Source organism: Musca domestica, unplaced genomic scaffold, assembly GCF_030504385.1.
Source record: "Musca domestica strain aabys unplaced genomic scaffold, Musca_domestica.polishedcontigs.V.1.1 10, whole genome shotgun sequence".
In the NCBI taxonomy this organism is placed as follows: domain Eukaryota; kingdom Metazoa; phylum Arthropoda; class Insecta; order Diptera; family Muscidae; genus Musca; species Musca domestica.
Window position 1 is genome coordinate 12,715,495 of NW_026712115.1, and position 14,360 is coordinate 12,729,854.

General features: G+C 34.1%; 1 protein-coding gene across 1 annotated transcript in view; it reads left to right on the plus strand.

The window, feature by feature from the left end:
- LOC101891156 (mucin-2) overlaps positions 1-14,360 on the plus strand; it is a 133,972-nt gene that overhangs the window by 79,971 nt on the left and 39,641 nt on the right. Inside the window, exon 4 of the mRNA XM_011298210.3 lies at positions 9,238-9,263. The gene's annotated coding sequence lies outside the window, so the exon portion shown is untranslated. The remainder of the gene's footprint in view (positions 1-9,237; positions 9,264-14,360) is intronic.

Below are 14,360 nucleotides of genomic sequence, written 5' to 3' on the forward strand. Positions count from 1 at the left end.
CAGTTTTGTATCTCGCCCTGCATATATGGAAGCTAAAAACCTATTCTATTCGCAGTTGGTGTTTGGAAGTGAAACCGGACCTACTTCAACATTGTTTGGCCTAGACCAAACACATTTTTAGAGATCGTAAGGAATTCTACCTCGGAACGTGGACTATACACGTTTGCCTGTAGCCTCTATATAACTGTACCTCCTGATATTCAGTTATCTGAAGATTTTAGCAACATTTCCGCACAGATTCTCGTTTTGCGATATTCTGGTATTATTGACCACATTTCTCAATGAAATAGTTTCGATAAAACTTCTAAGTTTAAAAATGTAACAACAAACAGATTAGCTGCTCTGTTAGGTCTGAATTTGGAACCACATTTATTATAAGAGAGAACTCTCATTATTATCATTGTCTTTATGTATAAATCTCTCCATAATCACAGTCAAATTATTTGGATCGTAAGTAAACGTGACAAATATGATCAAAAGATCTCCCATTTTTGGATCCTCAGTAAACCTGACAAATAGGATTAACAGATCTCCCATGTTATAAAAGATGTTTTCCTCTATGTCAAACGACACCACTGTCTTACAAAAACGTAAAATTATTTTTCCAATTTGTAAAGTCGGCGTACTATGCAGGAACAACAAGTTATATTGTGTGTAGTGAAGCATTTACCAAACCCCGAGAAAACATAGGTGTTTTTACAAACATTTCACACTCGTTAGCAACGAGTTGAACACCAGAATACTCAACAACAAAAAAAGTGACTAAACTTTACATCGCAGGGAACTGAACCACCAAAAAAATGAGAATTGAATAAACACCGAACTAACGTCTTTGGAGTTTTCCAGTCAACACAAAAATGGAAAATAACCGAAAAAGAATCTTTTCAAAAGCAGCAAGGATATGTATTTGCCAGCGTGTGGGTGTTTGTTGTGTATGCGGTATAAAAAAAACTCTGGCTTAAAAGGAAAGGCAAACACATGGAATATAAAGGATAATAAATTTAGGATGAACCGACAACAAGGAAAAAACAAAATAAAGGATTTGGGAATCGGTCAAGGAGAAAAACGCATTCAAGCATACATTTGAACACACGCACGCACACACATGTGAGACCATCAATGTTGCCCCAAATCATACACTGTCCATTGTATATACAAACGTATGAGGGTGGATCAACCTAATTCCAAAGAAGGCAATCTCCAACTAACACATTTTGCAAAGGACGACAAGCTCCCCGAGCCCACATGTGAATATGTCATTTGTAAGAAACTCCACAGTATAGGATTTTTTGTACGGTCCCGACAACATCCCTGTATAAACAATGACTTAATACATGTACAAATAAATGTGGGAATGAATAGCCATCTGGCACATACATACTCGTATCTTAGGGGAACAGCACGTGCAAGATCGTTCCATACAAAGAAACGAATGTGGTGGCATAGTCCTAGAAGCAGGATTCCTACATTCATCCCGAATCCTTTTTATTCAACCCTTCATTCATGTAATACCCAACAATTCATCAAAAGATTTTTTAAAGAATTCACTTGTACTCTCTCATACTCCCTCCACTTGAACAATAAAACTTCCACTCTGAAAACTGAACAAATTAACCCCAATGATGGCACCACAAGCTGCATTTATCAAATGTTATCAGGACCTGGACCACAGCTTTGGCATTGTTGACGAAAATAATCACATTAAAATTAATCAACACTCGGAATGGGATGGGCTTTTAAAACGCTGCGATTGAGTGAAGTACTGTTCACTTGTCTCGCTGCGTCCTCGTTCCAACCAACAACTGCAACTCAAGCCAAGCAACGACCAGGCAACGAACGCAACAATGCCCAACATTCAACACTTAAATGTAAAACAAATTCAGTCATAAATTGTAGAGCAAGAGTATTGGATCCATATTTAAAATCCGAATGCTTAAATTTATGTATTGGGGAAATCCTGTTTGCACTTCGCCAACAAACCTTTATCTGACGAGCATATTGTAAATGGATTTTGTGAACACAATGTTGTGTGTGTGTGTTTTGTTTTATCCATCCATTTCAACAACAAATACACACAGTGAGAAACTGAACAAAAGAAGCAAATGTTTGGAACACAATTGATAGCAAATATTAAATATTATCAATCGATGTTGAGAAATAAAATATAAAACTCTATTTATCAAATCAAATCCCATTGAACAAAGCTCTCAATTTGGCCCCAAAATTAGTGTTGATCGAATTTTGATGGGGTTGAAGGAAAAAGTGTGGATTAAAATTTTCCAAATTATAATTTTCCAAATGGTTGGTACGGTAATATGGGCGGTGCACCAAAAAGCGAACCTATCCGTTTACAGAAATTGTTATCTTTTGTGAGCTTCGAGTTTGAAACAATTCAAAATACCGGATATCAAGCGGAACCATTATATGGAAGCTTTAGGAAACCGTGGACCAATATGGACAATGTTGTGACACCGGTGGTAGTGCTATTACGAACTACCGATTTTTAAATCCGAGTTAAAATGTGGCTTATATCGTACAAATACCGAATATACTGATTTCAACAGACAAACGGACAGACAGACAGCATTATATCGACCTAGAACTTTACACTGATCACGAGTGGGTTGTTCCGATGAGTTACAACTGGAATGAAAAATACTCTTATTTCCATGGCGGAGGGTATAACGAGCAGTTATTGCTATAGATGTAAGACTTTGTAACTTCCCTTTATATGTATTGCCAACAGTGGTATCGTGTGTAATGTACAGGGTGAAATAAAAAATTTGCAACAAAGTCAGACGCCACAATTTTTATTTTTTTTTTTTAATTTTATTTAATGAAAGCAAAAAATGTCGGAAATAGCATCAAATTTTAGAATAAGTTTAGATTTGTTCGAATTGTTCACCTTTGGCACGAAACATTCAATGAATTCCCGGCAAAGCCCTTGCTTGAGGTGATCGACACTTTGGTATTTTTTAGTGCCAACCTTGCTTTTCAAAATAAACAATATAATGAACTGTGACTGGAATAATTTTAACAGCTGTCGGACGAGGGGCTTAGAAATGACAGCAGTCGGAAGTTGGTTGCAGTTTTTTCATCTCACCCTGTACATAGGACATCACATGGTCGTCCCAGCTCGACTATGGCCTTTGATAGGTCTAATTTTTCCTCGTAACCAAAAACTCTTTTGGGATTTTGATCTGCAAATCCTCTTCTTAATAAATTTTTAATTCGCTCTACCATTATATATTACAGTGCCTCTTTATATTCGCTATTTCACTGATTGCAATCCCAATGAGTTTAGCATTTTGAGTTCTCGTTGGATGGATTATTGCCAAATGAAAGAAGTAGGTCCACAGCTGTGTCTGCCATTTTTTCTTGTTTGTTTGAATAGGTTCGCATTTTCCAGCAGAAGCATGATGTAAGTCCTGTGATTTAAATTCTATTTAACATCGTATTGTGCACTAATTTCATTTTCTAAATTTTACACTCAAAATTAAAAGCAAAAAAAGATTGCACACTTCTATAAAGAATGTCAAATTGAAAAAATTTTATGTGAAAGTAAAAAATTGCCGTATTTCTCGGCAATTTTTTTTTTATTTCATTTTTTCTGCCAAGAGACCATTTCGAAATGGTGTGACTTGGCAAAATCAGGCCAGCCGTTCTTGAGTTATATGCGAAGTAACTAACATTACTCTCTTTTAGATTATTACATGTCAAAAGCAAAATCAGTGAGAACGGACAAAAGTCAAGCGGGATCGTTTTTGTGAAACCATCCACCGCTATGTGGATACTATGGTGGCAAGGGATTGTGTATAACGACTTTAGAGCGACTTACATTTAAACTCAGTTGGAACTAAAATATGGAAGCTATATTATTTATATTAACCAATTTCTTAAACATTTGACGGAATTATTTTTATGATGAATGTGACCTCTCGTGCCAAAGTTAAGAATATAAATTAGAGCTATAAATATATTGACATCTTTACTTTTAAGGGGAACTCCGGCCGAAAAAAATCTTCAGAAAATTGAAATAAAATGTGGACCGATCTCGATAAGTCATATTGAAACCACATATCATGCAAGTCAAGCTCTTGAATTTCCCCAGCTGCCAATGAGGGGGCAATGTTCTATTACAAGGATTGTTATCTATTGAGAATCTTAAATACTAAAAAAATAAATCATCAAAATACTGAATGTCGGTGGAACCGTTATGTGGAAATCTTGGACCAATATGAACAATTTTTTGATACCGGTTATAGAACCCCTGATGAACTACAAATACCGAAAATCTGGAGATACCGTTTTATGGTAAAATGTACACCAGTATTAACTATGTCAAACCATTTCGCTCCACTGTTCGATTTTTCGAACCGTAAAAATGCCCTTTTTCAAAAAATATTTATGTATGAAAAGGGTACAATTTTAAACAAATTTTTGTGTAGTTAAAGAGAGTCATAAAATAGTAATTAAAAAATCCAACCCTAAAATATCCCACTTCGCCCTCGATAGTAGGGGTACATACCTGAAACGCATAGTTTTGGATACTTTTTAAATTAATTTTAAAAAATAACAAAAGAAATAATAAATGAAAAAAGTAATGATGAGGAGTTATTGCCACTATATATGCTACACTAAATACTAAATGCATGGTTTGCATCCACAAGCATGACTTTACATAGATGTAAACTTGACTGTTAGAAATTTCGAACACTAGCTTCTGGAAAAACGAAATTTTCTGAGTAAATAATTTTTATATTTTTAGCAAATTTGGAACAATTACGTGTTAATTTGACTAAAATCATCAAAATGCTTAATATCGGGTTATACCGTTATATCGCGGCTATACGAAAACGTGAATCGATACTTCTCATTTTCAATTTCAACCATCCTAGACAGACAGACACACGGACATCGTTAAATCGGCATAGAATTTGATGCTAATTATTTAAATTTAGCTATTATTATTATATTTTTTTGCATCACTGGTTTAAGCAGCTTTTTAAGGTGCTGCAGATCGCTGTAATATAATGGAGGGTATAAAAATGGATATACCTTTGAAGAAGTATGGTCCAATGCTTCTATGCTTCTCTGATAATTCCTCTTATTTACGTATCCATTGCACACAGCACCCATTTTGTTAATAAAATGCAATGATTTGCAAGCGTAGTCTGTTTGTAATTACTCATAGACCAAAATGAAGATGTTGTGACAGTGAAACAAAACAGAAAGCTGCTTAAACCAGTGTTGCGGAAGATATAATGTCTAAATTGAAATTTGTGATTTTTTTTTAATATATTAACGAAGGAGTGGGCCGTTTAAGTCCAAATACAGAATTTGCCACAGAGAGGGTGCTCGTGGACCCGTGTGTCGTTCGCAATGGTAATTGTTTAGCATATAATGATGAAACACACTGTATAATTCATAATGCCGAGATTTTGAAGCGTTTGTGCCCAATCTACACGTTCCTTAATAATTGGAACACAGGTTGGATCAACTCATATTTTTATCAAGAACTTCCTTTAATTTTTAATTCGCTCTACCATTATATATTACAGTGCCTCTTTATATTCGCTATTTCACTGATTGCAATCCCAATGAGTTTCGCATTTTGAGTTCTCGTTGGATGGATTATTGCCAAATGAAAGAAGTAGGTCCACAGCTGTGTCTGCCATTTTTTCTTCATCAGGCCAGCCGTTCTTGAGTTATATGCGAAGTAACGAACATTACTCTCTTTTAGATTATTACATGTTAAAAGCAAAATCAGTGAGAACGGACAAAAGTCAAGCGGGATCGTTTTAGTGAAACCATCCACCGCTATGTGGATACTATGGTGGCAAGGGATTGTGTATAACGACTTTAGAGCGACTTACATTTAAAATCAGTTGGAACTAAAATATGGAAGCTATATTATTTATATTAACCAATTTCTTAAACATTTGACGGAGTTATTTTTATGATGAATGTGACCTCTCGTGCCAAAGTTAAGGATATAAATTAGAGCTATAGATATATTGACATCTTTACTTTTAAGGGGAACTCCGGCCGAAAAAATCTTCAGAAAATTGAAATAAAATGTGGACCGATCTCGCCTCTCAATAAGTCATATTGAAACCACTCTACACGTTCCTTAATAATTGGAACACAGGTTGGATCAACTCATATTTTTATCAAGAACTTCCTTCGCTCATACCCTGAACTAAGTCCTAGGATTTTGTTAGTGTATCCAAAAACAATTTTAAAATACAACCAAACAGTGAGCTTCAAACAGTCTCGATATTAACAGTATAAGTTCGGGTGTTTACAGCAAAAATATGAATTTAGATTCAGAAATGTAGGTGTTATTCTACAACGTCCTCTTTTTATGTTCCCAGATCTGAGACCCGTATGAAACAGTGAATGCTGCATATCTCACAATTACGTTCATACTACTTTATTTTCAGCGAAGTTTTCTAGATCAAACACTTTATCACAAAACTGCATGAATATCTCAAACGAAACCTAAGTTTTTTGTTATTTTGAAAAGTGTAAAGTTTAAACATTTCATAGTTCCATTATTGCGGCGAACAATCAATACTCGTATCGAGCTGTAAATAAAAAAGGTTCGATTTACATACCCCTGATTGTATCGTCACATTAACTCGGAAAAAAATGTTGCTGTCGTTGATTTTCTGCTATCAGATACACGTATCAGAATATGACACTACATACATACATTCATGTGTACATATGTATGTGTTTACTTCAAAAACACACTCACATCTTCATATTCGTACCAATGTAGGAATCTGGATATATAAATGTGTGTGTCTGTTCATGCGTATGTATGAGGTATTAAAACAGGATATTCGTTTGGAACATTTTTCAGCTCAGGATTTATTTATTTTTATATATGTGCATATACGTATGTGCCTATATTGTGTATTTTAGACTTCGAATTGTTGTATAGTTGTGTTTTAAAACAATATGGTATGTACATACACACACACACACACACACAAATATATATATTATACAACAACTTAAATATCTTAAATTCTGTTCGCCTCGGTTCCCCCTCCGCTACCCTGCATATGGTAGCAGAGCGAATGCATATCTATAAATTCGTAAGCATAGCATATTATTTTAATAAGGATTTGTAACCATTGCCATGGGAATATTTCAAAATACATATCTACAAGGATAAACTAAATCCTCATAATATTTAGGGCAAAATACTTGGAATTTCATAAAGGCGTGTGTACACTTCTTTGAAATATATGAATGATAATAATTGGATATCATAAAATTCGAGAACAAAAGATGACTATTTTTCGTACATTATTGAATTTAATAAGAATTCACCACTTCACCACTCTGTTGTTAGCAACAATTTCTAAACTCCGGAAAAGAAATTCAATCGAACGAAGTGTTTGCAATTAGAATAAAATTAGCAATAAACCTGAATCATAAACATAACATGTTCACAGAGACTATATCGTCGGAAGTCTTAAGGTCAAGTTCTATGAAAAAAAGATTGTACCACACAACGTGGAGATTTACCATGTCGTCGGTGAAAAAATCGGATTTACAAGTTTGCATCTCGAATTATATAACTAACTGGAATAATTAGAAAAAACTGCGATCCTTTTAATATCTTCCTCAATTTGATCCATATCCTAAACTGCAATTGGCAAATATTACGTTTTATTTGAAACAAATTACAAAAAAGGTTTTTCTGATACTTGAGATTGTAAATTCCCAATTTTTTAAACAAATAATAATATTCTGATTTTGATATTCTAACTGGAAACTCCTGAAAATTAAACGGCGTTATGTAGATATCTCGAGCAGATATCGGAAAAGTTCTGAAAGATCACACTGGAAACCGTTATAAATGATGTCGAAAATAGTGTATGAAACGTTTAAGGATAACACCGACAATACTCACCCTGTATTGCTGCGACTAATTTCAGACTGCTGTCATTTCTAAACCACTCGTCCGACAACTATTAAAATTATTCCAGTGACAGCTCATTATACTGCTTACAGGCGTACAAAAGCACTTTGGTTAGAATTTTGCAGAAAAAAAGTTACTTGTGATGGAATTCAAGCGTGATAGTGTGATTTCTTTATATTTGGCTGGAAAACCACATGTGGCTATCGTTAGAGCACTCCAGCATTTAAATGTGAATAAATAGTTTGTGTCTCGTACCATCGCTCGTTTCCGGTAGCGTATCCCGACGTCAAGAAGGTGGACGGAAGAAAACAGCAACATCAGCAGAAATGGTTCGAAAAGTAAAGTCAAGACGCGAATTGATCGAAACCCGCGTAGCAGTGGCCGAAAATGGCTCGTGAGCTGAACATATCGCAATATTCCATTCAGCTAATATTGAGGTCGGGGTATACCATTGAAATTCCAAAAAGTGCAAGAACTTACACCGCAACGGAATGAAAAGGGGTGAACTGCCGAATTTGGTTTTCTCCGATGACCAAACATTCGTTGTCCAGCAGTTTGTAAAGAAACAAAATGATCGTGTTTACTTGCCAAAGAGATCGCCTGAAGCGCCTGCCATGTTGATGGTGTGGGCCGCCATAAAAGCCTGTGGTCGCTCTCCGCTCGTATTAATCGACCGTGGCATCAGAATAAATGCCGAAAATTATCGCGAAAATATTCTGGAGGGTGTATTAAAGTCTTGGGCACGCAAACATTTTGTCCACAAACTTTGAACATTCCAACAGAATTCAGCACCATCCCACTCAGCACGCGACACCCAAGAATGTTTACAAAATGAGGTTCCTCATTTCATTTCCAGCGCACAATGGCCACAAAATTTTCGGATACCAATCCGAAAATCCGAAAGCAAATTATGGCGTTTGACTTTGTTACAGTTTTTTTTATCTCTCCCTGTATATTGTTATTAGCAAATGTGATAAATAGTTGCATATGTTTACTGACTGTGCAGCCTATATAGTGGGGTTTTCTGTACCGTAAATGTGTATTTTCGTGAAGAAAATAGGCTGATTGATTCAAATAATATTTTGGAAATACTTGACATTAAAAATAAGAGAATGTACAGATCGACATAGTTGTGTTTGTTTTAATGATGTTCAACTATTTGGATTGAAAAAAGACAGTTTATACAAAATTAAAAAAATTAAAAAATCAATTCTAATTAATCAATAAATTTTAATTAATCACATTTTTTTTAATTTTTTACACTAAGTAACTAATTGATATTGTTTTTTTTTCAGATAATAAAAAGAATGTTCTTAAAAACGTAAGTATATTTTTCGCAAATATTAATTTAATATTTGTTGTTAATCTTTTGTTTTTGCAAAATGGTCTGGCTTTATCCCTTTATTGTTGTTTTTATAAAAACAACGTTTGTTTATTAGTGGAGAACGATGGTAATGTTTACCAGGGGGTAAGGCAGGAATACCTACCTACCACTAATAAACAAACGTTGTTTTTATAAAAACAACAATAAAGGGATAAAGCCAGACCATTTTGCAAAAACAAAATACTACGGTATCCCGAACAAACAAGCCACACTGTTCTATTTTGTTGTTAATCTTTACTTTTTCCATTCCGTTCGATTCCAATTAAGAATAAAGGTGAAATCCCAAAATATTAATACACATTAATAACTCCATTTGAATCGAGATAGACCCATAGTATTTTTGAGAATCCTCACAGAATCACTTTCTGAGTAAATTTATGGATTTCCTTCCGTCTGTCCGTGTATTTTTGTGAACCAAATGCATATCGCATTTATTTTCCGATTGAGATGAAATTTTCCATTTGTTTGGCTCAAGGACGAAATCTCTTGAAATTAATAATAATCGTCCAAATTTAGATATAGCGACTATATATATCTTTGTCCGATTTTAATTTTATTTTGCGCAAAATGTGTAATATTCGTCGATGTAGGATGAATTGCGGTATATTCGACGAAAATCAGCCTAGAAACAAGTACTTCAAATTTGGTGAAAATCTGTTCAAATATAGCTATAGCTCCCATATATAAGTTTCATCCGATTTGGTGTTTATGTCCCCCACACGCGTTATATGCACTCCACAGTAAGGATACTTAGTACTAGGTATCAGATACAGCTCAGGAATAATAGTTTTAATTTTTTTTCGAGATCGGATTTAGGTATGGCTCCCATACATATCTTGATTTAGTCGCTTACTTAATGACAAATTTCGTAAATTACCGAAATTATAAGCATTGTAGTTTTTTTCAGTCCATAACAATGATATTTGGTATCGGATATCAGATACAGCTCTGGAATATATCTTCCAAATTTTATCTAGATCGGTTTAGATTTGTATATAGCTTCTATATATATAATCATCCGATTTTGCGGTTATCGCTCACCATATATGAATGGTGATGGATTAGGTTGATTTTTCACATTCAACCAAAGTTTTCCATTTGGTGGAACTCGGCTCCGATATAAATTTTTTTAATATAATTCTTCATGCACTCTATAGCAATGTTATTCTGAATGAGATGTAAAAATGCTTACGTCAAATTTGGTTTAAATCCATCCCCCCTGAAATCAAATTATAACTACTCATACTCTACAGTGTGATCTACTTCACATAAATTCTCAATATAAACTTTTTTTGTTACGGGAGGGCTACTAAATAGGCATGGTGGTATAGGGTATTATTTAGTCTACCCCGCCCGATTTTTGACCTTTCATTACTGGTTTTTCGAATGTATTTTGGAAATGTCCTCGGTCATCTTTCGCCTGATGGAAAAATTAAACCGCCATATCAATTTAGTTTTATGTCTTTGTATAAGCCCCTGGTCACTGACGCAGCGTGGGGAGTCCAAACATAAGAAATTGTAAATTTATTTTACATTTTTAGACATCTGGTAGGGAAATTTTTATATCTTGGGCCTTGATTCCGCGAATTTTCAATAATCAATTTCTAGCTACATTTGTGTCCTAGGCTGTGGTTATCAAATTTTTAGCCAGTAATATCAAACATCTAATTAAAACAAATAATCAATATTTACCACAAAGCGTATTTGTAGCCAATTACAATATATTAACGTTCAAAATATCTCTCTAAAGTCTTTGAATAATAGACATTTTTGGATATTATTAACATTCCATCGAAATATGCTACAGTTATTTCGCTTTAAATATTTAAAATACTGAGAAAGCGTATGTGTGTGTATGTGTGTGTTATTGTTGGGAATTAGGAATGTGCATGGAGAATTTTGCATGTCTTTCCATTAGTATGACATGTTTCATTGCAATTACCAATGTTAAATGCGAAATATTTTCGCCAAAAATATTTACGTGAGTGCATACAAAAACACACACACATGTGCAAGCGTTCTGTCGTATCTATTTGTGGAAGCAAAATAATCAGTCACCCCTCAACGAACGGCAGCAATCTTTGAATGTAAATTCCAACACAGTCGGGTAATGCGTTTAGCAACACATTCATACGATGTTAGATAATTTTAATTTGATGCGTTTATTTGACGACAATCGACAGATGAGTAAAAACGTCAGGTGCAACACGTGCCAGGCTTCAGATTTTACAGCCTTTTACACTTATTTAGAGTTGATGTGGCACAGTCTTTCAAATTCACAGTAATGTGACCGAAATAATAAAAAATGGTTAAATTGGGAGGGATTGACCTTAGCACAATTACTGCTATCTAAAGAAGCCTCAACATTTTGACGATATTATGGTTACAAATATAAGAAAATGGACATCGGGCTCAAACGACAATTCTTTAAACAAAACTACATTTAACTTTGACTCTGGTCGTCTTAAGTGCGACAAAATCAAGTTCAGTATCTGAAGGGGATGAGTTTGCAATAGTCATTAAGTATGTATTTGTAGCGGTTGTAATAAATATTTAATGAATAATAAATATTATATTTTAAATTAATCGATTTTTTTCTATAACCCAGCCCAAAAAAATAATTGCAAATCGGATTAACAAAACGTTATTTCAACTAGGGTATTCGACACGAAAAGAGCTAAAGAATAAATACTTATTTGTTTACATATTTGTGGTGACATTCCTTTCTTAAAATAATGGATTGCTAATTAGATTTGTAATGAGTCTTTTTTTTTTTTTTTTGAGGAGTAGAGAGGTTGACATTAATTCATTTTGAAGTTGTCTTCTCGTAAATTAAAAATTAGCAACAATGACACTAATTAAGAAAAGAGGAAAGGGTAGATATAGTATAGATTAAAGACCAGCAAAGGACAATAGAAGAAGAAATTGGCCGGCCGAACTTTTAACTCTCTCCACCTTTTATAAGAAACTAGATAAAATTTCAAATGCTGTGTTCCTGCAAACGCCAAATAACAATTTTTAAATAATTCTGTTGGAAAATGTGGTTAAAATCGGAAAATACCGAATATCGGTAGATACCATCATATGAACGATGTCGAAGATGTGGACCTGTGTACAATAATAAAAATATAAGTACTACACTAAGATGTGGATCTGTAAATGCAATTTTTGTCACAAAATGCAGTATCCATTTAAAACACCAAATACTAAATTGGAAACAGTTTTATGGCAAGTGTGTCCGAACTCATTAAAATACAGAATACTAGAAGGTACTGTAATATGGGTGCTTTAACAAGAAGTTTCCTGCGTGGATATTTCCTACATACTGGGAACACAATCTACGTATTTAGCGTATTTAGCTTAAAATTGTAGCTAAAATCCCAAAAGACCTAAAATTTGTCATTACCGTTATATGGGAACTATATCGAAACTTATACATGTGGCACATCGAATTTTATGTTGATCTGGAATTTGTATACGTATTTTGTGGGGTCTGAAATGAAATATCAAGGGGTAGCACCATAATGATAAACGTAATATACTCTCCATAAAATGGCGGTGGTATAAAAGCATTAAGTTTAGCAGGGCCGCGCATTTAATACATTCTACAACGAGGTAAAGAAAATTAAAAAAAAAATAAAAGTATATTTTATATTCAAACGAGTTCCTTCTTAAACATCAAATGCCAGTGAAATGCAGCTAAAGCCTTCAAAATACCATAAAATGGGCGGTACCGACATATGGGGACTATACCTAGATGTGCACCTAAACAAATTCGTTGAAAAATGTGGCCATAATCATTAAAATAACAAATAAAGGAAGATACCGTTGTATGGAACCTATATAAACTTCCTTTTGTCTAAGAGATTAATATCTGGTAAGAACTTCAAATAGCAAATTTCAAACAATGCCGTTGCAAACTGCGGCTATAATCGTCAAAAAACGTATTAGCGATAGGTACCCTTATATGGACGCTATAGAAAAACATAGACCCTTATATGGAGGCTATAGATAAACGTAGACCTTTATGGACAATTTACTTCTTCCGGAACACATAAACAACTATATACAGTAGTTTTTCGATTTAACGAACTATATAATATCAGCCCTGTTCGTAAAATTGAAAAATTCCTTAAACAGAACACTATTTATAATAAGGATTGTTCACTCAAACACTACTGAAATAAAAAATCTTATATGTTGTGGACAATGCATAATTACATATAATATATATAGTTTCAAATAAAAACCAAATAAATGGAATTGGTTTGCATTTTTTTAAGATCTTGGGTGGAGTTGTTTTATTTTTTGCCCGTTATATCAAGTACAAATATCTTTGCAGTATTTGTAATGTAAGGTACTCAATGTAAAATATTTAGAAGTTCGTTAAATCTCGAATTCGTTAAACCGGTGGTACGTTGAATCCCGAAAACTATTGAATATAAAATTCCAGACAATTCCATTGAAAAATGCGGCTAAAATCAGCAAAGTACTGAATATCGGGATTATACGCACAACTGGATTTAACTCTACAGTTTTCTGACAAAGGTGTAAGCACCTATTACTAACTTTACATATGAAATTCTAGACCATTCCAAAATCCGGCTGAATTCATAAAATCAGATGTGCCGGAGGGATAAGCATTAAATCATTAAAACAGAAGGTGCTGTTATATGGGAGCTATATTGAAACGTGGACCTGACTGGGGGATAACTACTCATTACAATTTTCAAATATCAAATTTAAATTCCGCTGGAAAAAAGTGGCTCATATCGTTAATATATAATTATAATGCTTACAAGCGTACAAAAGCATTTTGATGAGAATTTTCCAGAAAAAAAATTATTCGTGATGGAATTCAAGCGGGATAGTGTGATTTCTTTATATTTGGCTGGAAAACCACAAGTGGCTATCGTTAGAGCACTCCAGCAGCGACATCAGCAGAAATGGTTTGAAACCGACTTGATCGAAACCTGCATCGCAGTGGCCGAAAAATGGCCATTCGACAAATATTGAACTTCCTCGGAAATTCGG